Below are 25,667 nucleotides of genomic sequence, written 5' to 3'. Positions count from 1 at the left end.
CCGCGTTCCTTTTTTTTCACTATCTTTCAAAACGGAAATTTTAAAATCTCATTTTTTTTTGCCTTTTTCTGGAAATTAGTGAAGGCAGCGCATCAAAGGTGCGCACCTCGCTGCCCACCACGGTGCGCAACGCCGGTGGGCACCCGGGAGTGCTTCGAAGTGTGCTCCAAGGTGCTGCGTGCACGTTGTCGGAGCCCGGTTTGCCCCGGGTGCGCACCTCGCGTGCACCTTCGTCGGGGTGGGCACCTTGGCTGGGTTTGCCCCGGCTGCGCTCCGAAGCGGGGTTATTGGAGCGCCGCCTCTTTTTTTGTCGGAGCGTTTGGTGGGGTTTCTCGCATTGGCTCTTCCGAGGCCCGGTTGCCACCCTGGCGCGCACGAAGTCGGAAGTAGGGTTAATTGCCCGGGTGCGCACCTTTGCCAGGGTGGGCACCTTACCTGGGCTGCGCACCAGGGCGGGCTCAAGATGGCACGCGCGTTCCGTTTTTTTCACTATCTTTCAAAACGGAAATTTTAAAATCTCCTTTTTTTTTTGCCTTTTCTGGAAATTAGTGAAGGCAGCGCATCAAAGGTGCGCACCTCGCTGCCCACCTTGGTGTGCTCTGAGGTGCGCACCCGGGAGCGCTACGAAGTGTGCTCCAAGGTGCGGCGTGCACGTTGTCGGAGCCCGGTTTGCCCCGGGTGCGCACCTCGCCTGCACCTTGGCCGGGGTGGGCACCTTGGCTGGGTTTGCCCAGGGTGCGCTCCGAAGCGGGGTTACTGGAGCGCCCCCTCTTTTTTTGTCAGAGCGTTTGGTGGGGTTTCTCGCATTGGCTCTTCCCAGGCCCGGTTGTTGGGTGCGCTCCCACCCTGGCGCGCGCGAAGTTGGAAGTTGGGTTAATTGCCCGGGCGCGCACCTTCGCCAGGGTGGGCACCTTGGTGCGCACACCTTGGCTGGGCTGCGCACCAGGGCGGGCTCAAGATGGCACCAGCATTCCCTTTTTCTCACTATCTTTCAAAACGGAAATTTTAAAATCTCGTTTTTTTTTTGCCTTTTATGGAAATTAGTGAAGGCATCGCATCAAAGGTGCGCACCTCGCTGCCCACCTTGGTGTGCTCCGAGGTGCCCACCACGGTGCGCAACGCCGGTGCGAACCCGGGAGCGCCCCGATGTGTGCTCCAAGGTGCGGCGTGCACGAAGTCGGACCCCGGTTTGCCCCGGGTGCGCACCTCGCGTGCACCTTGGTGCGCACACCTTGGCTGGGTTGCGCGGCCTGGTGGGCACCATGGTGCGCACCAAGGAGCGCTCCGAAGTGTGCTCCAAGGTGCGGCGTGCACGAAGTCGGAGCCCGGTTTGCCCCGGGTACGCACCTCGCGTGCACCTTCGCCGGGGTGGGCACCTCGGCTGGGTTGCGCGCCCTGGTGCGCACCAAGGAGCGCTCCGAAGTGTGCTCCAAGGTGCGGCGTGCACGAAGTCGGAGCCCGGTTTGCCCCGGGTGCGCACCTTCGCCGCGGTGCGCACCATGGCGTGCACGAAGTCGGAGCCCGGTTTGCCCCGGGTGCGCACCTCGCGTGCACCTTCGGCGGGGTTGCGCGCCCTGGTGGGCACCATGGTGCGCACCAAGGAGCGCTCCGAAGTGTGCTCCAAGGTGCGGCGTGCACGAAGTCGGAGCCCGGTTTGCCCCGGGTGCGCACCTCGCGTGCACCTTCGGCGGGGTTGCGCGCCCTGGTGGGCACCATGGTGCGCACCAAGGAGCGCTCCGAAGTGTGCTCCAAGGTGCGGCGTGCACGAAGTCGGAGCCCGGTTTGCCCCGGGTGCGCACCTCGCGTGCACCTTCGCCGCGGTGGGCACCATGGCGTGCACGAAGTCGGAGCCCGGTTTGCCCCGGGTGCGCACCTCGCGTGCACCTTCGCCGGGGTGGGCACCTCGGCTGGGTTGCGCGCCCTGGTGCGCACCAAGGAGCGCTCCGAAGTGTGCTCCAAGGTGCGGCGTGCACGAAGTCGGAGCCCGGTTTGCCCCGGGTGCGCACCTCGCGTGCACCTTCGCCAGGGTGGGCACCTCGGTGCGCACACCTTCTCAATGTTTTCTTGCCTTTTCTGGAAATTGGTGAAGGCAGCGCATCAAAGGTGCGCACCTCGGTGTGCTCCGAGGTGCGAACCCGAGAGCGCTCCGAGGTGCCCACGAAGTCGAAAGTCGGGTTAATTGCATTGTTTTCCCCGGGTGCGCTCCGAGGTGCGCAACATCGGCGCGCACCAAGGAGGGCTCCGAAGTGTGCTCCAAGGTGCGCACGATGGCGTGCACCTCTGGTGCGCACGATTCGGAGCTCGGTTTGACCGGGGTGCGCACACCTTGGCTGGGTTGCGCACCTTTTGTGCGCTCCAAGGTGCGCACGAAGTCGGAGCTCGGTTTGCCCCGGGTGCGCACCTTCGCCAGGTGTGCGCACCTTGATGCGCACGCCTTGGCTGGGCTGCGCACCTTGGTGGGCGCCATGGTGCGCACCTTTCGTGCGCTCCAAGGTGCGCACGAAGTCGGAGCTCGGTTTGCCCCGGGTGCGCACCTTGGTGGGCGCCATGGTGCACTCCGAGGTGCCCAAGATTGGTGCGCACCAAGGAGCGCTCCGAAGTGCGCTCCAAGGTGCGCGCGAAGTCGAAAGTTGGGTTAATTGTCCGGTTTGCCTCGGGTGCGCACCTTGCGTGCACCTTCGCCAGGGTGGGCGCCTTGGTGCGCACACCTTGGCTGGGCTGCGCACACCTTGGCACCCGCGTTTCCTTCATTTTAAATTTTTTTTTTTTACAATCTCTCAAGTGGGAAATTCTATAATCTCAACTTTTTTTGCCTTTTCAGGAAACTTTTGAATGGAGCGCATCATTGGTGCGCTCCGAAGTGTGCTCCAAAGCTCTCTCCAGCTGCGTGCACCTGCCCCGGCCGCGCACCCGGCCCCGCCCAGCTTCGCTCACCTGTCCCGGGCGTCTGGTGCGGAACCTTAGAGTAAGAAACATCACCGTGCACCTTGGCCAACGTGCGCGACTCGACCGAGCGCGCACTGGCCGAGGTGCACACCGATTTCACCTGGGTGCGCGCGCAGCACCTCGGGCGCACCGGGGTGCGCGCACAACGCCCGGGTTGCACCGTGGCCTGTGTGCTCGGGGCGCCTCGGGTGCGCGCTCGGTGTCGCCCCCGCGCGCGCGGTAGTGCGGGCAGCGCACCCCGGCCCGGCCCGGCCCCGACGAGAACGCAAACGGGCAAAAGGTTTATTCAAATAGCATTGCGACGCCCGGCGAAAAACTAAAAAAGGGTGCAACACCGGGACTTCCCGGGAGGTCACCCATCCCAGTACTACTCCGGCCCAAGCGCGCTTAACTGCGGAGTTCTGATGGGATCCGGTGCACTAACGCTGGTATGATCGCACCCGTTATGAGCTTGTCGCAGTGTGTACTTAGCAAACCGCGACCCACGTGCGAATCCACCCCGGCCACCCACCCCCGTCGAGGTGCACACCCTCCCTCGCGAAGTGCGCCCCGTTCGCCAAGTGTGAGCCCTGCCCGGGTGCGCGCACCTTGCTAGGGCGTCGGGTGTGCACCCGGCCCGGCCTACGTGCGTGCACCTGGAGGGGGCGTCGTGTGCGTGCAGTGTCCCGTCTGCAACGCGGTGCCCACACACCACCTCGGGCGCAACGACCTGCGCTCACATGTGGGCCGAGTGCACCTTGGTGCATGTTCGGGGCGCCTCGGGTGCACGCTCGATCTTGCCCTGGTGCACCAAGGCGCTCGGTTTGCCCCGGGTGCGCACTTGGTGCAAGGTGGGCACCCAAAATAGGGATCAAGCACCAAAACACAAGTTTCGGGATGCAAAATGGGACCCAAGGACCACAAATGCGTTCCAAGACCCATGATGGGTCCACGAGAACAAAAATGTGTTCCGAGACTTAATAAACAAATATTGGGTTTTAGGAGAAGAAACATGCTCTGATGCCCAAAACGAGAATCGACCCCGAAAAGGCCACAGGCCAAAAGTGGGATGCGAGACAAAAAAAAATGGGACCCGAGGACCAAAATTGGGTTCCCAGGTCGAAGACAGGGCAACCGGACAAGAAACGACCTCTAAGGCTCGAAATGAGTCCCGACGACTAAAACTTGACAAGAAGCACCCATCAGGCACCCAACTCGACACCCATGGGATGCCGACCCACCCGGGCTTCCACCTAGCACACCTTGGCACCCACCCACCCTCGCACCCAACCTCGCACCCAACTTAGCACCTTTGAACCCACATTGGCACTCACCCTGACCCTGGCACCTTGGAACCCACATTGGCACTCACCTTGACCCTGGCACCCACCTTTGCACTCACCTTGGGACCCACCCTGGCTCCCACCTCGGCACCCACCCAGACACCCACCTTGGTTCCTTGGCACCCACCTTGGATCCTTGGCACCCACCCCGACACCCACCTTGGCACGCAACTTGGCTACTTGCCACCCACCTTGGCTCCTTGACGCCCACCCCGACAACCACCCCGTGACCTACCCTGGCTAGGGTTGGTGCACACCCACCCTGGTGCCCACCTTGGCACCCACCCTATGACCCACCTTGGCACGCACCTTAGTACCCACCCCGTTACCCACCCTAGGACCCACCCCGTGACCCACCTTGGCCAGGGTGGGTGCCTTGGTGCGCACAACTTGCCTGGGCTGCACACCAGGGCGGGCTCAAGATGGCACCCGCGTTCCGTTTTTTTCACTATCTTTCAAAACGGAAATTTTAAAATCTCATTTTTTTCTTTTTTTTGCCTTTTCTGGAAATTAGTGAAGGCAGCGCATCAAAGGTGCGCAATGCTGGTGCGAACCCGGGAGCGCTCCGATGTGTGCTCCAAGGTGCGGCGTGCACGAAGTCCGAGCCCGGTTTGCCCCGGGTGCGCACCTCGCGTGCACCTTCGCCGGGGTGAGCACCTTGGCTGGGTTGCGCGCCCTGGTGCGTACCAAGGAGCGCTCTGAAGTGTGCTCCAAGGTGCGGCGTGCACGAAGTCGGAGCCCGGTTTGCCCCGGGTGTGCACCTCGGGTGCGCACCTCGCGTGCACCTTCGCTGCGGTGGGCACCTTGGCTGGGTTGCGCGCCTTGGTGGGCACCATGCAGTGCACGAAGTCGGAGCCCGGTTTGCCCCGGGCGCGCACCTCCGCCAGGGTGGGCACCTTGGTGCGCACAACTTGCCTGGGCTGCGCATCAGGAAGGGCTCAAGATGGCACCCGCGTTCCGTTTTTTTCACTATCTTTCAGAACGGAAATTTTAAAATATCGTTTTTTTTTGCCTTTTCTGGAAATTAGTGAAGGCAGCGCATCAAAGGTGCGCAACGCTGGTGCGAACCTGGGAGCGCTCCGATGTGTGCTCCAAGGTGCGGCGTGCACGAAGTCGGAGCCCGGTTTGCCTCGGGTGCGCCCTGGTGGGCACCATGGTGCGCACCAAGGAGCGCTCCGAAGTGTGCTCCAAGGTGCGGCCTGCACGAAGTCGGAGCCCGGTTTGCCCCGGGTGTGCACCTCGGGTGGGCACCTTGGTGCGCATGCCTTGCCTGGGCTGCGCACCAGGGCGGGCTCAAGATGGCACCCGCGTTCCTTTTTTTTCACTATCTTTCAAAACGGAAATTTTAAAATCTCATTTTTTTTTGCCTTTTTCTGGAAATTAGTGAAGGCAGCGCATCAAAGGTGCGCACCTCGCTGCCCACCACGGTGCGCAACGCCGGTGGGCACCCGGGAGTGCTTCGAAGTGTGCTCCAAGGTGCTGCGTGCACGTTGTCGGAGCCCGGTTTGCCCCGGGTGCGCACCTCGCGTGCACCTTCGTCGGGGTGGGCACCTTGGCTTGGTTTGCCCCGGCTGCGCTCCGAAGCGGGGTTATTGGAGCGCCGCCTCTTTTTTTGTCGGAGCGTTTGGTGGGGTTTCTCGCATTGGCTCTTCCGAGGCCCGGTTGCCACCCTGGCGCGCACGAAGTCGGAAGTAGGGTTAATTGCCCGGGTGCGCACCTTTGCCAGGGTGGCACCTTACCTGGGCTGCGCACCAGGGCGGGCTCAAGATGGCACGCGCGTTCCGTTTTTTTCACTATCTTTCAAAACGGAAATTTTAAAATCTCCTTTTTTTTTTGCCTTTTCTGGAAATTAGTGAAGGCAGCGCATCAAAGGTGCGCACCTCGCTGCCCACCTTGGTGTGCTCTGAGGTGCGCACCCGGGAGCGCTACGAAGTGTGCTCCAAGGTGCGGCGTGCACGTTGTCGGAGCCCGGTTTGCCCCGGGTGCGCACCTCGCCTGCACCTTGGCCGGGGTGGGCACCTTGGCTGGGTTTGCCCAGGGTGCGCTCCGAAGCGGGGTTACTGGAGCGCCCCCTCTTTTTTTGTCAGAGAGTTTGGTGGGGTTTCTCGCATTGGCTCTTCCCAGGCCCGGTTGTTGGGTGCGCTCCCACCCTGGCGCGCGCGAAGTTGGAAGTTGGGTTAATTGCCCGGGCGCGCACCTTCGCCAGGGTGGGCACCTTGGTGCGCAAACCTTGGCTGGGCTGCGCACCAGGGCGGGCTCAAGATGGCACCAGCATTCCCTTTTTCTCACTATCTTTCAAAACGGAAATTTTAAAATCTCGTTTTTTTTTTGCCTTTTATGGAAATTAGTGAAGGCATCGCATCAAAGGTGCGCACCTCGCTGCCCACCTTGGTGTGCTCCGAGGTGCCCACCACGGTGCGCAACGCCGGTGCGAACCCGGGAGCGCCCCGATGTGTGCTCCAAGGTGCGGCGTGCACGAAGTCGGACCCCGGTTTGCCCCGGGTGCGCACCTCGCGTGCACCTTGGTGCGCACACCTTGGCTGGGTTGCGCGGCCTGGTGGGCACCATGGTGCGCACCAAGGAGCGCTCCGAAGTGTGCTCCAAGGTGCGGCGTGCACGAAGTCGGAGCCCGGTTTGCCCCGGGTGCGCACCTTCGCCGCGGTGGGCACCATGGCGTGCACGAAGTCGGAGCCCGGTTTGCCCCGGGTGCGCACCTCGCGTGCACCTTCGCCGGGGTGGGCACCTCGGCTGGGTTGCGCGCCCTGGTGCGCACCAAGGAGCGCTCTGAAGTGTGCTCCAAGGTGCGGCGTGCACGAAGTCGGAGCCCGGTTTGCCCCGGGTGTGCACCTCGCGTGCACCTTCGCTGCGGTGGGCACCTTGGCTGGGTTGCGCGCCTTGGTGGGCACCATGCAGTGCACGAAGTCGGAGCCCGGTTTGCCCCGGGCGCGCACCTCCGCCAGGGTGGGCACCTTGGTGCGCACAACTTGCCTGGGCTGCGCACCAGGAAGGGCTCAAGATGGCACCCGCGTTCCGTTTTTTTCACTATCTTTCAGAACGGAAATTTTAAAATATCGTTTTTTTTTGCCTTTTCTGGAAATTAGTGAAGGCAGCGCATCAAAGGTGCGCAACGCTGGTGCGAACCTGGGAGCGCTCCGATGTGTGCTCCAAGGTGCGGCGTGCACGAAGTCGGACCCCGGTTTGCCCCGGGTGCGCACCTCGCGTGCACCTTGGTGCGCACACCTTGGCTGGGTTGCGCGCCCTGGTGGGCACCATGGTGCGCACCAAGGAGCGCTCCGAAGTGTGCTCCAAGGTGCGGCGTGCACGAAGTCGGAGCCCGGTTTGCCCCGGGTGCGCACCTCGCGTGCACCTTCGCCGCGGTGGGCACCATGGCGTGCACGAAGTCGGAGCCCGGTTTGCCCCGGGTGCGCACCTCGCGTGCACCTTCGCCGGGGTGGGCACCTTAGTGTGCAGACCTTGGCTGGGTTGCGCGCCCTGGTGGGCACCATGGTGCGCACCAAGGAGCGCTCCGAAGTGTGCTCCAAGGTGCGGCCTGCACGAAGTCGGAGCCCGGTTTGCCCCGGGTGTGCACCTCGGGTGGGCACCTTGGTGCGCATGCCTTGCCTGGGCTGCGCACCAGGGCGGGCTCAAGATGGCACCCGCGTTCCTTTTTTTTCACTATCTTTCAAAACGGAAATTTTAAAATCTCATTTTTTTTTGCCTTTTTCTGGAAATTAGTGAAGGCAGCGCATCAAAGGTGCGCACCTCGCTGCCCACCACGGTGCGCAACGCCGGTGGGCACCCGGGAGTGCTTCGAAGTGTGCTCCAAGGTGCTGCGTGCACGTTGTCGGAGCCCGGTTTGCCCCGGGTGCGCACCTCGCGTGCACCTTCGTCGGGGTGGGCACCTTGGCTGGGTTTGCCCCGGCTGCGCTCCGAAGCGGGGTTATTGGAGCGCCGCCTCTTTTTTTGTCGGAGCGTTTGGTGGGGTTTCTCGCATTGGCTCTTCCGAGGCCCGGTTGCCACCCTGGCGCGCACGAAGTCGGAAGTAGGGTTAATTGCCCGGGTGCGCACCTTTGCCAGGGTGGGCACCTTACCTGGGCTGCGCACCAGGGCGGGCTCAAGATGGCACGCGCGTTCCGTTTTTTTCACTATCTTTCAAAACGGAAATTTTAAAATCTCCTTTTTTTTTTGCCTTTTCTGGAAATTAGTGAAGGCAGCGCATCAAAGGTGCGCACCTCGCTGCCCACCTTGGTGTGCTCTGAGGTGCGCACCCGGGAGCGCTACGAAGTGTGCTCCAAGGTGCGGCGTGCACGTTGTCGGAGCCCGGTTTGCCCCGGGTGCGCACCTCGCCTGCACCTTGGCCGGGGTGGGCACCTTGGCTGGGTTTGCCCAGGGTGCGCTCCGAAGCGGGGTTACTGGAGCGCCCCCTCTTTTTTTGTCAGAGCGTTTGGTGGGGTTTCTCGCATTGGCTCTTCCCAGGCCCGGTTGTTGGGTGCGCTCCCACCCTGGCGCGCGCGAAGTTGGAAGTTGGGTTAATTGCCCGGGCGCGCACCTTCGCCAGGGTGGGCACCTTGGTGCGCACACCTTGGCTGGGCTGCGCACCAGGGCGGGCTCAAGATGGCACCAGCATTCCCTTTTTCTCACTATCTTTCAAAACGGAAATTTTAAAATCTCGTTTTTTTTTTGCCTTTTATGGAAATTAGTGAAGGCATCGCATCAAAGGTGCGCACCTCGCTGCCCACCTTGGTGTGCTCCGAGGTGCCCACCACGGTGCGCAACGCCGGTGCGAACCCGGGAGCGCCCCGATGTGTGCTCCAAGGTGCGGCGTGCACGAAGTCGGACCCCGGTTTGCCCCGGGTGCGCACCTCGCGTGCACCTTGGTGCGCACACCTTGGCTGGGTTGCGCGGCCTGGTGGGCACCATGGTGCGCACCAAGGAGCGCTCCGAAGTGTGCTCCAAGGTGCGGCGTGCACGAAGTCGGAGCCCGGTTTGCCCCGGGTACGCACCTCGCGTGCACCTTCGCCGGGGTGGGCACCTCGGCTGGGTTGCGCGCCCTGGTGCGCACCAAGGAGCGCTCCGAAGTGTGCTCCAAGGTGCGGCGTGCACGAAGTCGGAGCCCGGTTTGCCCCGGGTGCGCACCTTCGCCGCGGTGCGCACCATGGCGTGCACGAAGTCGGAGCCCGGTTTGCCCCGGGTGCGCACCTCGCGTGCACCTTCGGCGGGGTTGCGCGCCCTGGTGGGCACCATGGTGCGCACCAAGGAGCGCTCCGAAGTGTGCTCCAAGGTGCGGCGTGCACGAAGTCGGAGCCCGGTTTGCCCCGGGTGCGCACCTCGCGTGCACCTTCGGCGGGGTTGCGCGCCCTGGTGGGCACCATGGTGCGCACCAAGGAGCGCTCCGAAGTGTGCTCCAAGGTGCGGCGTGCACGAAGTCGGAGCCCGGTTTGCCCCGGGTGCGCACCTCGCGTGCACCTTCGCCGCGGTGGGCACCATGGCGTGCACGAAGTCGGAGCCCGGTTTGCCCCGGGTGCGCACCTCGCGTGCACCTTCGCCGGGGTGGGCACCTCGGCTGGGTTGCGCGCCCTGGTGCGCACCAAGGAGCGCTCCGAAGTGTGCTCCAAGGTGCGGCGTGCACGAAGTCGGAGCCCGGTTTGCCCCGGGTGCGCACCTCGCGTGCACCTTCGCCAGGGTGGGCACCTCGGTGCGCACACCTTCTCAATGTTTTCTTGCCTTTTCTGGAAATTGGTGAAGGCAGCGCATCAAAGGTGCGCACCTCGGTGTGCTCCGAGGTGCGAACCCGAGAGCGCTCCGAGGTGCCCACGAAGTCGAAAGTCGGGTTAATTGCATTGTTTTCCCCGGGTGCGCTCCGAGGTGCGCAACATCGGCGCGCACCAAGGAGGGCTCCGAAGTGTGCTCCAAGGTGCGCACGATGGCGTGCACCTCTGGTGCGCACGATTCGGAGCTCGGTTTGACCGGGGTGCGCACACCTTGGCTGGGTTGCGCACCTTTTGTGCGCTCCAAGGTGCGCACGAAGTCGGAGCTCGGTTTGCCCCGGGTGCGCACCTTCGCCAGGGTGCGCACCTTGATGCGCACGCCTTGGCTGGGCTGCGCACCTTGGTGGGCGCCATGGTGCGCACCTTTCGTGCGCTCCAAGGTGCGCACGAAGTCGGAGCTCGGTTTGCCCCGGGTGCGCACCTTGGTGGGCGCCATGGTGCACTCCGAGGTGCCCAAGATTGGTGCGCACCAAGGAGCGCTCCGAAGTGCGCTCCAAGGTGCGCGCGAAGTCGAAAGTTGGGTTAATTGTCCGGTTTGCCTCGGGTGCGCACCTTGCGTGCACCTTCGCCAGGGTGGGCGCCTTGGTGCGCACACCTTGGCTGGGCTGCGCACACCTTGGCACCCGCGTTTCCTTCATTTTAAATTTTTTTTTTTTACAATCTCTCAAGTGGGAAATTCTATAATCTCAACTTTTTTTGCCTTTTCAGGAAACTTTTGAATGGAGCGCATCATTGGTGCGCTCCGAAGTGTGCTCCAAAGCTCTCTCCAGCTGCGTGCACCTGCCCCGGCCGCGCACCCGGCCCCGCCCAGCTTCGCTCACCTGTCCCGGGCGTCTGGTGCGGAACCTTAGAGTAAGAAACATCACCGTGCACCTTGGCCAACGTGCGCGACTCGACCGAGCGCGCACTGGCCGAGGTGCACACCGATTTCACCTGGGTGCGCGCGCAGCACCTCGGGCGCACCGGGGTGCGCGCACAACGCCCGGGTTGCACCGTGGCCTGTGTGCTCGGGGCGCCTCGGGTGCGCGCTCGGTGTCGCCCCCGCGCGCGCGGTAGTGCGGGCAGCGCACCCCGGCCCGGCCCGGCCCCGACGAGAACGCAAACGGGCAAAAGGTTTATTCAAATAGCATTGCGACGCCCGGCGAAAAACTAAAAAAGGGTGCAACACCGGGACTTCCCGGGAGGTCACCCATCCCAGTACTACTCCGGCCCAAGCGCGCTTAACTGCGGAGTTCTGATGGGATCCGGTGCACTAACGCTGGTATGATCGCACCCGTTATGAGCTTGTCGCAGTGTGTACTTAGCAAACCGCGACCCACGTGCGAATCCACCCCGGCCACCCACCCCCGTCGAGGTGCACACCCTCCCTCGCGAAGTGCGCCCCGTTCGCCAAGTGTGAGCCCTGCCCGGGTGCGCGCACCTTGCTAGGGCGTCGGGTGTGCACCCGGCCCGGCCTACGTGCGTGCACCTGGAGGGGGCGTCGTGTGCGTGCAGTGTCCCGTCTGCAACGCGGTGCCCACACACCACCTCGGGCGCAACGACCTGCGCTCACATGTGGGCCGAGTGCACCTTGGTGCATGTTCGGGGCGCCTCGGGTGCACGCTCGATCTTGCCCCGGTGCACCAAGGCGCTCGGTTTGCCCCGGGTGCGCACTTGGTGCAAGGTGGGCACCCAAAATAGGGATCAAGCACCAAAACACAAGTTTCGGGATGCAAAATGGGACCCAAGGACCACAAATGCGTTCCAAGACCCATGATGGGTCCACGAGAACAAAAATGTGTTCCGAGACTTAATAAACAAATATTGGGTTTTAGGAGAAGAAACATGCTCTGATGCCCAAAACGAGAATCGACCCCGAAAAGGCCACAGGCCAAAAGTGGGATGCGAGACAAAAAAAAATGGGACCCGAGGACCAAAATTGGGTTCCCAGGTCGAAGACAGGGCAACCGGACAAGAAACGACCTCTAAGGCTCGAAATGAGTCCCGACGACTAAAACTTGACAAGAAGCACCCATCAGGCACCCAACTCGACACCCATGGGATGCCGACCCACCCGGGCTTCCACCTAGCACACCTTGGCACCCACCCACCCTCGCACCCAACCTCGCACCCAACTTAGCACCTTTGAACCCACATTGGCACTCACCCTGACCCTGGCACCTTGGAACCCACATTGGCACTCACCTTGACCCTGGCACCCACCTTTGCACTCACCTTGGGACCCACCCTGGCTCCCACCTCGGCACCCACCCAGACACCCACCTTGGTTCCTTGGCACCCACCTTGGATCCTTGGCACCCACCCCGACACCCACCTTGGCACGCAACTTGGCTACTTGCCACCCACCTTGGCTCCTTGACGCCCACCCCGACAACCACCCCGTGACCTACCCTGGCTAGGGTTGGTGCACACCCACCCTGGTGCCCACCTTGGCACCCACCCTATGACCCACCTTGGCACGCACCTTAGTACCCACCCCGTTACCCACCCTAGGACCCACCCCGTGACCCACCTTGGCCAGGGTGGGTGCCTTGGTGCGCACAACTTGCCTGGGCTGCACACCAGGGCGGGCTCAAGATGGCACCCGCGTTCCGTTTTTTTCACTATCTTTCAAAACGGAAATTTTAAAATCTCATTTTTTTCTTTTTTTTGCCTTTTCTGGAAATTAGTGAAGGCAGCGCATCAAAGGTGCGCAATGCTGGTGCGAACCCGGGAGCGCTCCGATGTGTGCTCCAAGGTGCGGCGTGCACGAAGTCCGAGCCCGGTTTGCCCCGGGTGCGCACCTCGCGTGCACCTTCGCCGGGGTGAGCACCTTGGCTGGGTTGCGCGCCCTGGTGCGTACCAAGGAGCGCTCTGAAGTGTGCTCCAAGGTGCGGCGTGCACGAAGTCGGAGCCCGGTTTGCCCCGGGTGTGCACCTCGGGTGCGCACCTCGCGTGCACCTTCGCTGCGGTGGGCACCTTGGCTGGGTTGCGCGCCTTGGTGGGCACCATGCAGTGCACGAAGTCGGAGCCCGGTTTGCCCCGGGCGCGCACCTCCGCCAGGGTGGGCACCTTGGTGCGCACAACTTGCCTGGGCTGCGCATCAGGAAGGGCTCAAGATGGCACCCGCGTTCCGTTTTTTTCACTATCTTTCAGAACGGAAATTTTAAAATATCGTTTTTTTTTGCCTTTTCTGGAAATTAGTGAAGGCAGCGCATCAAAGGTGCGCAACGCTGGTGCGAACCTGGGAGCGCTCCGATGTGTGCTCCAAGGTGCGGCGTGCACGAAGTCGGAGCCCGGTTTGCCTCGGGTGCGCCCTGGTGGGCACCATGGTGCGCACCAAGGAGCGCTCCGAAGTGTGCTCCAAGGTGCGGCCTGCACGAAGTCGGAGCCCGGTTTGCCCCGGGTGTGCACCTCGGGTGGGCACCTTGGTGCGCATGCCTTGCCTGGGCTGCGCACCAGGGCGGGCTCAAGATGGCACCCGCGTTCCTTTTTTTTCACTATCTTTCAAAACGGAAATTTTAAAATCTCATTTTTTTTTGCCTTTTTCTGGAAATTAGTGAAGGCAGCGCATCAAAGGTGCGCACCTCGCTGCCCACCACGGTGCGCAACGCCGGTGGGCACCCGGGAGTGCTTCGAAGTGTGCTCCAAGGTGCTGCGTGCACGTTGTCGGAGCCCGGTTTGCCCCGGGTGCGCACCTCGCGTGCACCTTCGTCGGGGTGGGCACCTTGGCTTGGTTTGCCCCGGCTGCGCTCCGAAGCGGGGTTATTGGAGCGCCGCCTCTTTTTTTGTCGGAGCGTTTGGTGGGGTTTCTCGCATTGGCTCTTCCGAGGCCCGGTTGCCACCCTGGCGCGCACGAAGTCGGAAGTAGGGTTAATTGCCCGGGTGCGCACCTTTGCCAGGGTGGCACCTTACCTGGGCTGCGCACCAGGGCGGGCTCAAGATGGCACGCGCGTTCCGTTTTTTTCACTATCTTTCAAAACGGAAATTTTAAAATCTCCTTTTTTTTTTGCCTTTTCTGGAAATTAGTGAAGGCAGCGCATCAAAGGTGCGCACCTCGCTGCCCACCTTGGTGTGCTCTGAGGTGCGCACCCGGGAGCGCTACGAAGTGTGCTCCAAGGTGCGGCGTGCACGTTGTCGGAGCCCGGTTTGCCCCGGGTGCGCACCTCGCCTGCACCTTGGCCGGGGTGGGCACCTTGGCTGGGTTTGCCCAGGGTGCGCTCCGAAGCGGGGTTACTGGAGCGCCCCCTCTTTTTTTGTCAGAGAGTTTGGTGGGGTTTCTCGCATTGGCTCTTCCCAGGCCCGGTTGTTGGGTGCGCTCCCACCCTGGCGCGCGCGAAGTTGGAAGTTGGGTTAATTGCCCGGGCGCGCACCTTCGCCAGGGTGGGCACCTTGGTGCGCAAACCTTGGCTGGGCTGCGCACCAGGGCGGGCTCAAGATGGCACCAGCATTCCCTTTTTCTCACTATCTTTCAAAACGGAAATTTTAAAATCTCGTTTTTTTTTTGCCTTTTATGGAAATTAGTGAAGGCATCGCATCAAAGGTGCGCACCTCGCTGCCCACCTTGGTGTGCTCCGAGGTGCCCACCACGGTGCGCAACGCCGGTGCGAACCCGGGAGCGCCCCGATGTGTGCTCCAAGGTGCGGCGTGCACGAAGTCGGACCCCGGTTTGCCCCGGGTGCGCACCTCGCGTGCACCTTGGTGCGCACACCTTGGCTGGGTTGCGCGGCCTGGTGGGCACCATGGTGCGCACCAAGGAGCGCTCCGAAGTGTGCTCCAAGGTGCGGCGTGCACGAAGTCGGAGCCCGGTTTGCCCCGGGTGCGCACCTTCGCCGCGGTGGGCACCATGGCGTGCACGAAGTCGGAGCCCGGTTTGCCCCGGGTGCGCACCTCGCGTGCACCTTCGCCGGGGTGGGCACCTCGGCTGGGTTGCGCGCCCTGGTGCGCACCAAGGAGCGCTCTGAAGTGTGCTCCAAGGTGCGGCGTGCACGAAGTCGGAGCCCGGTTTGCCCCGGGTGTGCACCTCGCGTGCACCTTCGCTGCGGTGGGCACCTTGGCTGGGTTGCGCGCCTTGGTGGGCACCATGCAGTGCACGAAGTCGGAGCCCGGTTTGCCCCGGGCGCGCACCTCCGCCAGGGTGGGCACCTTGGTGCGCACAACTTGCCTGGGCTGCGCACCAGGAAGGGCTCAAGATGGCACCCGCGTTCCGTTTTTTTCACTATCTTTCAGAACGGAAATTTTAAAATATCGTTTTTTTTTGCCTTTTCTGGAAATTAGTGAAGGCAGCGCATCAAAGGTGCGCAACGCTGGTGCGAACCTGGGAGCGCTCCGATGTGTGCTCCAAGGTGCGGCGTGCACGAAGTCGGACCCCGGTTTGCCCCGGGTGCGCACCTCGCGTGCACCTTGGTGCGCACACCTTGGCTGGGTTGCGCGCCCTGGTGGGCACCATGGTGCGCACCAAGGAGCGCTCCGAAGTGTGCTCCAAGGTGCGGCGTGCACGAAGTCGGAGCCCGGTTTGCCCCGGGTGCGCACCTCGCGTGCACCTTCGCCGCGGTGGGCACCATGGCGTGCACGAAGTCGGAGCCCGGTTTGCCCCGGGTGCGCACCTCGCGTGCACCTTCGCCGGGGTGGGCACCTTAGTGTGCAGACCTTGGCTGGGTTGCGCGCCCTGGTGGGCACCATGGTGCGCACCAAGGAGCGCTCCGAAGTGTGCTCCAAGGTGCGGCCTGCACGAAGTCGGAGCCCGGTTTGCCCCGGGTGTGCACCTCGGGTGGGCACCTTGGTGCGCATGCCTTGCCTGGGCTGCGCACCAGGGCGGGCTCAAGATGGCACCCGCGTTCCTTTTTTTTCACTATCTTTCAAAACGGAAATTTTAAAATCTCATTTTTTTTTGCCTTTTTCTGGAAATTAGTGAAGGCAGCGCATCAAAGGTGCGCACCTCGCTGCCCACCACGGTGCGCAACGCCGGTGGGCACCCGGGAGTGCTTCGAAGTGTGCTCCAAGGTGCTGCGTGCACGTTGTCGGAGCCCGGTTTGCCCCGGGTGCGCACCTCGCGTGCACCTTCGTCGGGGTGGGCACCTTGGCTGGGTTTGCCCCGGCTGCGCTCCGAAGCGGGGTTATTGGAGCGCCGCCTCTTTTTTTGTCGGAGCGTTTGGTGGGGTTTCTCGCATTGGCTCTTCCGAGGCCCGGTTGCCACCCTGGCGCGCACGAAGTCGGAAGTAGGGTTAATTGCCCGGGTGCGCACCTTTGCCAGGGTGGGCACCTTACCTGGGCTGCGCACCAGGGCGGGCTCAAGATGGCACGCGCGTTCCGTTTTTTTCACTATCTTTCAAAACGGAAATTTTAAAATCTCCTTTTTTTTTTGCCTTTTCTGGAAATTAGTGAAGGCAGCGCATCAAAGGTGCGCACCTCGCTGCCCACCTTGGTGTGCTCTGAGGTGCGCACCCGGGAGCGCTACGAAGTGTGCTCCAAGGTGCGGCGTGCACGTTGTCGGAGCCCGGTTTGCCCCGGGTGCGCACCTCGCCTGCACCTTGGCCGGGGTGGGCACCTTGGCTGGGTTTGCCCAGGGTGCGCTCCGAAGCGGGGTTACTGGAGCGCCCCCTCTTTTTTTGTCAGAGCGTTTGGTGGGGTTTCTCGCATTGGCTCTTCCCAGGCCCGGTTGTTGGGTGCGCTCCCACCCTGGCGCGCGCGAAGTTGGAAGTTGGGTTAATTGCCCGGGCGCGCACCTTCGCCAGGGTGGGCACCTTGGTGCGCACACCTTGGCTGGGCTGCGCACCAGGGCGGGCTCAAGATGGCACCAGCATTCCCTTTTTCTCACTATCTTTCAAAACGGAAATTTTAAAATCTCGTTTTTTTTTTGCCTTTTATGGAAATTAGTGAAGGCATCGCATCAAAGGTGCGCACCTCGCTGCCCACCTTGGTGTGCTCCGAGGTGCCCACCACGGTGCGCAACGCCGGTGCGAACCCGGGAGCGCCCCGATGTGTGCTCCAAGGTGCGGCGTGCACGAAGTCGGACCCCGGTTTGCCCCGGGTGCGCACCTCGCGTGCACCTTGGTGCGCACACCTTGGCTGGGTTGCGCGGCCTGGTGGGCACCATGGTGCGCACCAAGGAGCGCTCCGAAGTGTGCTCCAAGGTGCGGCGTGCACGAAGTCGGAGCCCGGTTTGCCCCGGGTACGCACCTCGCGTGCACCTTCGCCGGGGTGGGCACCTCGGCTGGGTTGCGCGCCCTGGTGCGCACCAAGGAGCGCTCCGAAGTGTGCTCCAAGGTGCGGCGTGCACGAAGTCGGAGCCCGGTTTGCCCCGGGTGCGCACCTTCGCCGCGGTGCGCACCATGGCTGTGCACGAAGTCGGAGCCCGGTTTGCCCCGGGTGCGCACCTCGCGTGCACCTTCGGCGGGGTTGCGCGCCCTGGTGGGCACCATGGTGCGCACCAAGGAGCGCTCCGAAGTGTGCTCCAAGGTGCGGCGTGCACGAAGTCGGAGCCCGGTTTGCCCCGGGTGCGCACCTCGCGTGCACCTTCGGCGGGGTTGCGCGCCCTGGTGGGCACCATGGTGCGCACCAAGGAGCGCTCCGAAGTGTGCTCCAAGGTGCGGCGTGCACGAAGTCGGAGCCCGGTTTGCCCCGGGTGCGCACCTCGCGTGCACCTTCGCCGCGGTGGGCACCATGGCGTGCACGAAGTCGGAGCCCGGTTTGCCCCGGGTGCGCACCTCGCGTGCACCTTCGCCGGGGTGGGCACCTCGGCTGGGTTGCGCGCCCTGGTGCGCACCAAGGAGCGCTCCGAAGTGTGCTCCAAGGTGCGGCGTGCACGAAGTCGGAGCCCGGTTTGCCCCGGGTGCGCACCTCGCGTGCACCTTCGCCAGGGTGGGCACCTCGGTGCGCACACCTTCTCAATGTTTTCTTGCCTTTTCTGGAAATTGGTGAAGGCAGCGCATCAAAGGTGCGCACCTCGGTGTGCTCCGAGGTGCGAACCCGAGAGCGCTCCGAGGTGCCCACGAAGTCGAAAGTCGGGTTAATTGCATTGTTTTCCCCGGGTGCGCTCCGAGGTGCGCAACATCGGCGCGCACCAAGGAGGGCTCCGAAGTGTGCTCCAAGGTGCGCACGATGGCGTGCACCTCTGGTGCGCACGATTCGGAGCTCGGTTTGACCGGGGTGCGCACACCTTGGCTGGGTTGCGCACCTTTTGTGCGCTCCAAGGTGCGCACGAAGTCGGAGCTCGGTTTGCCCCGGGTGCGCACCTTCGCCAGGGTGCGCACCTTGATGCGCACGCCTTGGCTGGGCTGCGCACCTTGGTGGGCGCCATGGTGCGCACCTTTCGTGCGCTCCAAGGTGCGCACGAAGTCGGAGCTCGGTTTGCCCCGGGTGCGCACCTTGGTGGGCGCCATGGTGCACTCCGAGGTGCCCAAGATTGGTGCGCACCAAGGAGCGCTCCGAAGTGCGCTCCAAGGTGCGCGCGAAGTCGAAAGTTGGGTTAATTGTCCGGTTTGCCTCGGGTGCGCACCTTGCGTGCACCTTCGCCAGGGTGGGCGCCTTGGTGCGCACACCTTGGCTGGGCTGCGCACACCTTGGCACCCGCGTTTCCTTCATTTTAAATTTTTTTTTTTTACAATCTCTCAAGTGGGAAATTCTATAATCTCAACTTTTTTTGCCTTTTCAGGAAACTTTTGAATGGAGCGCATCATTGGTGCGCTCCGAAGTGTGCTCCAAAGCTCTCTCCAGCTGCGTGCACCTGCCCCGGCCGCGCACCCGGCCCCGCCCAGCTTCGCTCACCTGTCCCGGGCGTCTGGTGCGGAACCTTAGAGTAAGAAACATCACCGTGCACCTTGGCCAACGTGCGCGACTCGACCGAGCGCGCACTGGCCGAGGTGCACACCGATTTCACCTGGGTGCGCGCGCAGCACCTCGGGCGCACCGGGGTGCGCGCACAACGCCCGGGTTGCACCGTGGCCTGTGTGCTCGGGGCGCCTCGGGTGCGCGCTCGGTGTCGCCCCCGCGCGCGCGGTAGTGCGGGCAGCGCACCCCGGCCCGGCCCGGCCCCGACGAGAACGCAAACGGGCAAAAGGTTTATTCAAATAGCATTGCGACGCCCGGCGAAAAACTAAAAAAGGGTGCAACACCGGGACTTCCCGGGAGGTCACCCATCCCAGTACTACTCCGGCCCAAGCGCGCTTAACTGCGGAGTTCTGATGGGATCCGGTGCACTAACGCTGGTATGATCGCACCCGTTATGAGCTTGTCGCAGTGTGTACTTAGCAAACCGCGACCCACGTGCGAATCCACCCCGGCCACCCACCCCCGTCGAGGTGCACACCCTCCCTCGCGAAGTGCGCCCCGTTCGCCAAGTGTGAGCCCTGCCCGGGTGCGCGCACCTTGCTAGGGCGTCGGGTGTGCACCCGGCCCGGCCTACGTGCGTGCACCTGGAGGGGGCGTCGTGTGCGTGCAGTGTCCCGTCTGCAACGCGGTGCCCACACACCACCTCGGGCGCAACGACCTGCGCTCACATGTGGGCCGAGTGCACCTTGGTGCATGTTCGGGGCGCCTCGGGTGCACGCTCGATCTTGCCCCGGTGCACCAAGGCGCTCGGTTTGCCCCGGGTGCGCACTTGGTGCAAGGTGGGCACCCAAAATAGGGATCAAGCACCAAAACACAAGTTTCGGGATGCAAAATGGGACCCAAGGACCACAAATGCGTTCCAAGACCCATGATGGGTCCACGAGAACAAAAATGTGTTCCGAGACTTAATAAACAAATATTGGGTTTTAGGAGAAGAAACATGCTCTGATGCCCAAAACGAGAATCGACCCCGAAAAGGCCACAGGCCAAAAGTGGGATGCGAGACAAAAAAAAATGGGACCCGAGGACCAAAATTGGGTTCCCAGGTCGAAGACAGGGCAACCGGACAAGAAACGACCTCTAAGGCTCGAAATGAGTCCCGACGACTAAAACTTGACAAGAAGCACCCATCAGGCACCCAACTCGACACCCATGGGATGCCGACCCACCCGGGCTTCCACCTAGCACACCTTGGCACCCACCCACCCTCGCACCCAACCTCGCACCCAACTTAGCACCTTTGAACCCACATTGGCACTCACCCTGACCCTGGCACCTTGGAACCCACATTGGCACTCACCTTGACCCTGGCACCCACCTTTGCACTCACCTTGGGACCCACCCTGGCTCCCACCTCGGCACCCACCCAGACACCCACCTTGGTTCCTTGGCACCCACCTTGGATCCTTGGCACCCACCCCGACACCCACCTTGGCACGCAACTTGGCTACTTGCCACCCACCTTGGCTCCTTGACGCCCACCCCGACAACCACCCCGTGACCTACCCTGGCTAGGGTTGGTGCACACCCACCCTGGTGCCCACCTTGGCACCCACCCTATGACCCACCTTGGCACGCACCTTAGTACCCACCCCGTTACCCACCCTAGGACCCACCCCGTGACCCACCTTGGCCAGGGTGGGTGCCTTGGTGCGCACAACTTGCCTGGGCTGCACACCAGGGCGGGCTCAAGATGGCACCCGCGTTCCGTTTTTTTCACTATCTTTCAAAACGGAAATTTTAAAATCTCATTTTTTTCTTTTTTTTGCCTTTTCTGGAAATTAGTGAAGGCAGCGCATCAAAGGTGCGCAATGCTGGTGCGAACCCGGGAGCGCTCCGATGTGTGCTCCAAGGTGCGGCGTGCACGAAGTCCGAGCCCGGTTTGCCCCGGGTGCGCACCTCGCGTGCACCTTCGCCGGGGTGAGCACCTTGGCTGGGTTGCGCGCCCTGGTGCGTACCAAGGAGCGCTCTGAAGTGTGCTCCAAGGTGCGGCGTGCACGAAGTCGGAGCCCGGTTTGCCCCGGGTGTGCACCTCGGGTGCGCACCTCGCGTGCACCTTCGCTGCGGTGGGCACCTTGGCTGGGTTGCGCGCCTTGGTGGGCACCATGCAGTGCACGAAGTCGGAGCCCGGTTTGCCCCGGGCGCGCACCTCCGCCAGGGTGGGCACCTTGGTGCGCACAACTTGCCTGGGCTGCGCATCAGGAAGGGCTCAAGATGGCACCCGCGTTCCGTTTTTTTCACTATCTTTCAGAACGGAAATTTTAAAATATCGTTTTTTTTTGCCTTTTCTGGAAATTAGTGAAGGCAGCGCATCAAAGGTGCGCAACGCTGGTGCGAACCTGGGAGCGCTCCGATGTGTGCTCCAAGGTGCGGCGTGCACGAAGTCGGAGCCCGGTTTGCCTCGGGTGCGCCCTGGTGGGCACCATGGTGCGCACCAAGGAGCGCTCCGAAGTGTGCTCCAAGGTGCGGCCTGCACGAAGTCGGAGCCCGGTTTGCCCCGGGTGTGCACCTCGGGTGGGCACCTTGGTGCGCATGCCTTGCCTGGGCTGCGCACCAGGGCGGGCTCAAGATGGCACCCGCGTTCCTTTTTTTTCACTATCTTTCAAAACGGAAATTTTAAAATCTCATTTTTTTTTGCCTTTTTCTGGAAATTAGTGAAGGCAGCGCATCAAAGGTGCGCACCTCGCTGCCCACCACGGTGCGCAACGCCGGTGGGCACCCGGGAGTGCTTCGAAGTGTGCTCCAAGGTGCTGCGTGCACGTTGTCGGAGCCCGGTTTGCCCCGGGTGCGCACCTCGCGTGCACCTTCGTCGGGGTGGGCACCTTGGCTTGGTTTGCCCCGGCTGCGCTCCGAAGCGGGGTTATTGGAGCGCCGCCTCTTTTTTTGTCGGAGCGTTTGGTGGGGTTTCTCGCATTGGCTCTTCCGAGGCCCGGTTGCCACCCTGGCGCGCACGAAGTCGGAAGTAGGGTTAATTGCCCGGGTGCGCACCTTTGCCAGGGTGGCACCTTACCTGGGCTGCGCACCAGGGCGGGCTCAAGATGGCACGCGCGTTCCGTTTTTTTCACTATCTTTCAAAACGGAAATTTTAAAATCTCCTTTTTTTTTTGCCTTTTCTGGAAATTAGTGAAGGCAGCGCATCAAAGGTGCGCACCTCGCTGCCCACCTTGGTGTGCTCTGAGGTGCGCACCCGGGAGCGCTACGAAGTGTGCTCCAAGGTGCGGCGTGCACGTTGTCGGAGCCCGGTTTGCCCCGGGTGCGCACCTCGCCTGCACCTTGGCCGGGGTGGGCACCTTGGCTGGGTTTGCCCAGGGTGCGCTCCGAAGCGGGGTTACTGGAGCGCCCCCTCTTTTTTTGTCAGAGAGTTTGGTGGGGTTTCTCGCATTGGCTCTTCCCAGGCCCGGTTGTTGGGTGCGCTCCCACCCTGGCGCGCGCGAAGTTGGAAGTTGGGTTAATTGCCCGGGCGCGCACCTTCGCCAGGGTGGGCACCTTGGTGCGCAAACCTTGGCTGGGCTGCGCACCAGGGCGGGCTCAAGATGGCACCAGCATTCCCTTTTTCTCACTATCTTTCAAAACGGAAATTTTAAAATCTCGTTTTTTTTTTGCCTTTTATGGAAATTAGTGAAGGCATCGCATCAAAGGTGCGCACCTCGCTGCCCACCTTGGTGTGCTCCGAGGTGCCCACCACGGTGCGCAACGCCGGTGCGAACCCGGGAGCGCCCCGATGTGTGCTCCAAGGTGCGGCGTGCACGAAGTCGGACCCCGGTTTGCCCCGGGTGCGCACCTCGCGTGCACCTTGGTGCGCACACCTTGGCTGGGTTGCGCGGCCTGGTGGGCACCATGGTGCGCACCAAGGAGCGCTCCGAAGTGTGCTCCAAGGTGCGGCGTGCACGAAGTCGGAGCCCGGTTTGCCCCGGGTGCGCACCTTCGCCGCGGTGGGCACCATGGCGTGCACGAAGTCGGAGCCCGGTTTGCCCCGGGTGCGCACCTCGCGTGCACCTTCGCCGGGGTGGGCACCTCGGCTGGGTTGCGCGCCCTGGTGCGCACCAAGGAGCGCTCTGAAGTGTGCTCCAAGGTGCGGCGTGCACGAAGTCGGAGCCCGGTTTGCCCCGGGTGTGCACCTCGCGTGCACCTTCGCTGCGGTGGGCACCTTGGCTGGGTTGCGCGCCTTGGTGGGCACCATGCAGTGCACGAAGTCGGAGCCCGGTTTGCCCCGGGCGCGCACCTCCGCCAGGGTGGGCACCTTGGTGCGCACAACTTGCCTGGGCTGCGCACCAGGAAGGGCTCAAGATGGCACCCGCGTTCCGTTTTTTTCACTATCTTTCAGAACGGAAATTTTAAAATATCGTTTTTTTTTGCCTTTTCTGGAAATTAGTGAAGGCAGCGCATCAAAGGTGCGCAACGCTGGTGCGAACCTGGGAGCGCTCCGATGTGTGCTCCAAGGTGCGGCGTGCACGAAGTCGGACCCCGGTTTGCCCCGGGTGCGCACCTCGCGTGCACCTTGGTGCGCACACCTTGGCTGGGTTGCGCGCCCTGGTGGGCACCATGGTGCGCACCAAGGAGCGCTCCGAAGTGTGCTCCAAGGTGCGGCGTGCACGAAGTCGGAGCCCGGTTTGCCCCGGGTGCGCACCTCGCGTGCACCTTCGCCGCGGTGGGCACCATGGCGTGCACGAAGTCGGAGCCCGGTTTGCCCCGGGTGCGCACCTCGCGTGCACCTTCGCCGGGGTGGGCACCTTAGTGTGCAGACCTTGGCTGGGTTGCGCGCCCTGGTGGGCACCATGGTGCGCACCAAGGAGCGCTCCGAAGTGTGCTCCAAGGTGCGGCCTGCACGAAGTCGGAGCCCGGTTTGCCCCGGGTGTGCACCTCGGGTGGGCACCTTGGTGCGCATGCCTTGCCTGGGCTGCGCACCAGGGCGGGCTCAAGATGGCACCCGCGTTCCTTTTTTTTCACTATCTTTCAAAACGGAAATTTTAAAATCTCATTTTTTTTTGCCTTTTTCTGGAAATTAGTGAAGGCAGCGCATCAAAGGTGCGCACCTCGCTGCCCACCACGGTGCGCAACGCCGGTGGGCACCCGGGAGTGCTTCGAAGTGTGCTCCAAGGTGCTGCGTGCACGTTGTCGGAGCCCGGTTTGCCCCGGGTGCGCACCTCGCGTGCACCTTCGTCGGGGTGGGCACCTTGGCTGGGTTTGCCCCGGCTGCGCTCCGAAGCGGGGTTATTGGAGCGCCGCCTCTTTTTTTGTCGGAGCGTTTGGTGGGGTTTCTCGCATTGGCTCTTCCGAGGCCCGGTTGCCACCCTGGCGCGCACGAAGTCGGAAGTAGGGTTAATTGCCCGGGTGCGCACCTTTGCCAGGGTGGGCACCTTACCTGGGCTGCGCACCAGGGCGGGCTCAAGATGGCACGCGCGTTCCGTTTTTTTCACTATCTTTCAAAACGGAAATTTTAAAATCTCCTTTTTTTTTTGCCTTTTCTGGAAATTAGTGAAGGCAGCGCATCAAAGGTGCGCACCTCGCTGCCCACCTTGGTGTGCTCTGAGGTGCGCACCCGGGAGCGCTACGAAGTGTGCTCCAAGGTGCGGCGTGCACGTTGTCGGAGCCCGGTTTGCCCCGGGTGCGCACCTCGCCTGCACCTTGGCCGGGGTGGGCACCTTGGCTGGGTTTGCCCAGGGTGCGCTCCGAAGCGGGGTTACTGGAGCGCCCCCTCTTTTTTTGTCAGAGCGTTTGGTGGGGTTTCTCGCATTGGCTCTTCCCAGGCCCGGTTGTTGGGTGCGCTCCCACCCTGGCGCGCGCGAAGTTGGAAGTTGGGTTAATTGCCCGGGCGCGCACCTTCGCCAGGGTGGGCACCTTGGTGCGCACACCTTGGCTGGGCTGCGCACCAGGGCGGGCTCAAGATGGCACCAGCATTCCCTTTTTCTCACTATCTTTCAAAACGGAAATTTTAAAATCTCGTTTTTTTTTTGCCTTTTATGGAAATTAGTGAAGGCATCGCATCAAAGGTGCGCACCTCGCTGCCCACCTTGGTGTGCTCCGAGGTGCCCACCACGGTGCGCAACGCCGGTGCGAACCCGGGAGCGCCCCGATGTGTGCTCCAAGGTGCGGCGTGCACGAAGTCGGACCCCGGTTTGCCCCGGGTGCGCACCTCGCGTGCACCTTGGTGCGCACACCTTGGCTGGGTTGCGCGGCCTGGTGGGCACCATGGTGCGCACCAAGGAGCGCTCCGAAGTGTGCTCCAAGGTGCGGCGTGCACGAAGTCGGAGCCCGGTTTGCCCCGGGTACGCACCTCGCGTGCACCTTCGCCGGGGTGGGCACCTCGGCTGGGTTGCGCGCCCTGGTGCGCACCAAGGAGCGCTCCGAAGTGTGCTCCAAGGTGCGGCGTGCACGAAGTCGGAGCCCGGTTTGCCCCGGGTGCGCACCTTCGCCGCGGTGCGCACCATGGCGTGCACGAAGTCGGAGCCCGGTTTGCCCCGGGTGCGCACCTCGCGTGCACCTTCGGCGGGGTTGCGCGCCCTGGTGGGCACCATGGTGCGCACCAAGGAGCGCTCCGAAGTGTGCTCCAAGGTGCGGCGTGCACGAAGTCGGAGCCCGGTTTGCCCCGGGTGCGCACCTCGCGTGCACCTTCGGCGGGGTTGCGCGCCCTGGTGGGCACCATGGTGCGCACCAAGGAGCGCTCCGAAGTGTGCTCCAAGGTGCGGCGTGCACGAAGTCGGAGCCCGGTTTGCCCCGGGTGCGCACCTCGCGTGCACCTTCGCCGCGGTGGGCACCATGGCGTGCACGAAGTCGGAGCCCGGTTTGCCCCGGGTGCGCACCTCGCGTGCACCTTCGCCGGGGT

At 62.9% G+C, this 25,667-nt stretch overlaps 3 non-coding genes across 3 annotated transcripts; all 3 read right to left on the bottom strand.

Moving 5' to 3' along the window:
- Nucleotides 1-3,269: 3,269 nt before the first annotated feature.
- LOC131873053 (5S ribosomal RNA) lies at nt 3,270-3,388 on the bottom strand. The gene has a single exon (XR_009371092.1). It is a non-coding gene; the product is annotated as a 5S ribosomal RNA (ribosomal RNA).
- A 7,804-nt stretch (nt 3,389-11,192) lies between these two features.
- Nucleotides 11,193-11,311, bottom strand: LOC131873052 (5S ribosomal RNA). The gene has a single exon (XR_009371091.1). It is a non-coding gene; the product is annotated as a 5S ribosomal RNA (ribosomal RNA).
- A 7,805-nt stretch (nt 11,312-19,116) lies between these two features.
- On the bottom strand, nt 19,117-19,235 carry LOC131873051 (5S ribosomal RNA). The gene has a single exon (XR_009371090.1). It is a non-coding gene; the product is annotated as a 5S ribosomal RNA (ribosomal RNA).
- Between the last annotated feature and the right edge of the window lie 6,432 nt (nt 19,236-25,667).

The sequence above is a fragment of the Cryptomeria japonica genome, unplaced genomic scaffold (assembly GCF_030272615.1).
Source record: "Cryptomeria japonica unplaced genomic scaffold, Sugi_1.0 HiC_scaffold_1003, whole genome shotgun sequence".
Classification (NCBI taxonomy): domain Eukaryota; kingdom Viridiplantae; phylum Streptophyta; class Pinopsida; order Cupressales; family Cupressaceae; genus Cryptomeria; species Cryptomeria japonica.
This window is presented reverse-complemented; position numbering and strand designations above follow the sequence as displayed.